Source organism: Zootoca vivipara, chromosome 14, assembly GCF_965207765.1.
Source record: "Zootoca vivipara chromosome 14, rZooViv2.hap1.1, whole genome shotgun sequence".
Taxonomy (NCBI): domain Eukaryota; kingdom Metazoa; phylum Chordata; class Lepidosauria; order Squamata; family Lacertidae; genus Zootoca; species Zootoca vivipara.
Window position 1 is genome coordinate 13,330,260 of NC_142597.1, and position 3,101 is coordinate 13,333,360.

Here is a 3,101-nt window from a genome sequence, read left to right on the forward strand (position 1 = left end):
ACCCAAAAAAACCTCCAAAACTTTGATCAGCAGCTCCCCCCAAAAAGCTCAACAACTCTGGCACTTTGTGATAAATAAATGGGTTTTTGGTTTGGTTTGGTTAAATAATTAGTTTTTGGTTTATTAAATACAGTTATATATTACAATTATACATTTTTGTTATTTAAACTATAAATATTGTGAAATTATGGTTGTTTTTCTCGAAGTGACACACTACCCATGTTATGCTAGGTTTTTTTGGCGAATTTTGACACACCAAGCTCAAAAGGTTGCCCATCACTGCCCTACATCATACAGGGCATCATGTGTAAAGCAGGGTGTGCCTTGGCCAAAACGGCCTGGTCAGCCAAATGGGGGAGAGGCCTGAAAAGCCTAATCAGATGTCAGAGATTCCCCACTCCTGCTTTAAGGACATTTGCCGTAGTGCAAGATTAACATGGCTATTCCACAGGGAGAAGTTTAGGGAGGTTATCTGATGAATTTTCATTTTACTCTATACCACAGAGGAAAACCTGTATTTGAAATCCTTTGCCCTTCATCCATTTGGTACACAGTGGATGTTACCAGCTTAGAAGAAATCAGCTTGACACATGCCCAAGAGTTTTTACTCTGACCTCCTCACGATAGCACTTTATTCTCCTTTTCGCTATTGCATATTCATGATGCTTGCGATAATAGCAGATGCCACATTCCTCCCTCACGAAGGGAGTTGTGACAGCCTCCTGGGATGCTGGGGAAACTAAAATTAGAACCGTTAAGTATCATCTAGAGAGAAGCACATGTAGATCACTTTTCTCTCTCCTTAAGAGACATGGGAGCAGGGCAGCACAAATGTTCTTACCCTAAAAAAAAATAATACACCCTTCACAGAGCTATGAGTAAGAACTCTCAGGTGATCACATGTAATAATTGCAGAGACCTTGGGGATATATCCAATTATTGGCGACAATTTATTAAGTTTGCATTAAACAAGATCCCTGATGAGCTAATCTTCCGCCCCACGAGCACACAAAGGAGGCAAGGAACTCTTTTGTTCTTCAATCATTGGTTTAGACATATTGTTAAGGAGGAGTGGAAATGGAAGTGTTCGATCAAAGAAAAAATGACAACCCCCCGCTTTTGTTTTGGCAGGCTATGTCCTAACATAACTATTTTTTATACACACAAAAATTTAGAACAAGGCTGGGGGACATGTGGCCCTCCAGATGTTGTTGGACTGCCATGAGCCCCAACCAGCATGGTCAAAGGTTTGGGATGATGGGAGTTGTAGTCCAACAACAGCTGGAGGGCTGTAGAGTCCTCATCCCCAGTCTAGAACAACGTTCCACAAGGTTTTGATGACTGAAGCATACCTTCCCTCCCCCATGCCTGTGAATTAGAAAGACACTCTCTAGAACAATGGTTCCAAAAATCCGCCCCTTCCCATTAACTACTTGAAAAATGTTGAGGGTCTTGGCAGACCACTTTTGATTCTTCTCATTGTCTGTTGTAGCACTGCACTAGGTGCCCTATAATTTTTATTTGCATTTTCATTGCTTCTTTTATTTCTGATGCTGTACTTTACTGTATTGCACAGTATTACACTCCATAGAATTCATAGAATGTCCCAGTTTTTTTCATAGTACACCAAAACAACAGCGTTATGTTGACTGCAAGGTAAGTTTGGGTGTCTTAACCAACTAGAATAATAGAATCATAGAATTGTAGAGCTGGAAGGACCCTGAGGGTCATCTAGTGGTTGTAGTTTTATTAACAATATTGCAACAGTAATTACTGGTGTGAAAATACTGTGTTGTATTCCTCTAGCTTCTAACCAGGAACACTCCTTAACTGCACTAACAAGGTAGCCGAAACGTTTACATTTTCCATCTTTTATATGGGAGTATGTTCTGACACAAAAATATCAAAATAGCTTGATTACAGATTTTGAGATATAGAAAAGGAACTAAGAGAGAACAAGCTTATATACTGCATACAGGAATCAAGAGCAGCTAGGTAGTCTCGAAAGAAGTACAAGGCAAAAATAAAAGCCTTTTTAATAAACAGGGCAAGCATGCAATGAAAACTTAAGATACATGGTGATGTGCAGGTTTTTCCTCCCAGGGCAAATAGCATCTCTAGGGAGAAGGGTTAACCCCATGCCACAGTCCCTAAATGCATATCCCCTCTCCCTAACAACTGCTATTTAAAATATGTATCAGTAAGATGGAAAGGCAACCATGCATTTCTCTTCTTGTCTTCCTTGGCAATCACTCTCTGATGGAAATTGAGCATTTCTGCTCAATAACAGCTCTTTGCTTGTTCTTCAGCAGTGTGGCTTTTACTAGAATCTTACCAAGGGTATAGTGTGCTCTCTCAATATATACATATATCTTTGGCTAATATGTATGTATACTTAAAACTTTAACCACCCCCTGGTTCTAGGGATGGAAGGAACCATGTTGAAATTGAAAATCAGTATTGGTGTTCAAACTAAAACTCAGCATAGATACCATTGGATGTGAAGTTAAAGTACTTACCAAAATCCATGACATTTTTTGGTCTGTGTTGTTCATGGTTCAGATTCAAAGAAAAATTAGACATGGGTCAAAACTGGCAAACATGTTTAAATACATTTAACTTGTGTGCATTCAGCTTTAGGATCATGGCAAAAAATATTTAAAAAATTAAAAGGAGGTGCAAAGGGGGCAGAATTATGGGGGAAATGACTTTGGCAATCCTGCCTGCCATTGAACCCCAAGGGTTTTGAATATACACAATTTTGGCTTTAGGCATGATCCCCGGAATGTAACCCCCATGCAAGTTGTGGGCTTACTATATATACACCGGTATATAAAAATCTCCAACCCACACTAAAGACTCCCCGCCCAGCCATCTGAGGCACCAAGACTGGCATAACAACAAAAGGAGATGCACTTTACATCCAGAGAACCACAACAACTTAGCAAATGAAATACTAACAGAGCCATAAGATCATATACTTCCTTTTGCTCCTCAATGTAGCCAAAAGGATGATGAAGTAGTAAGAGACTCACTATTTGTGCCTTAAAACAGATTCAGGCTGCCGTTCTGCTAATGAGCACCAAGAAGGACAAGGTGCA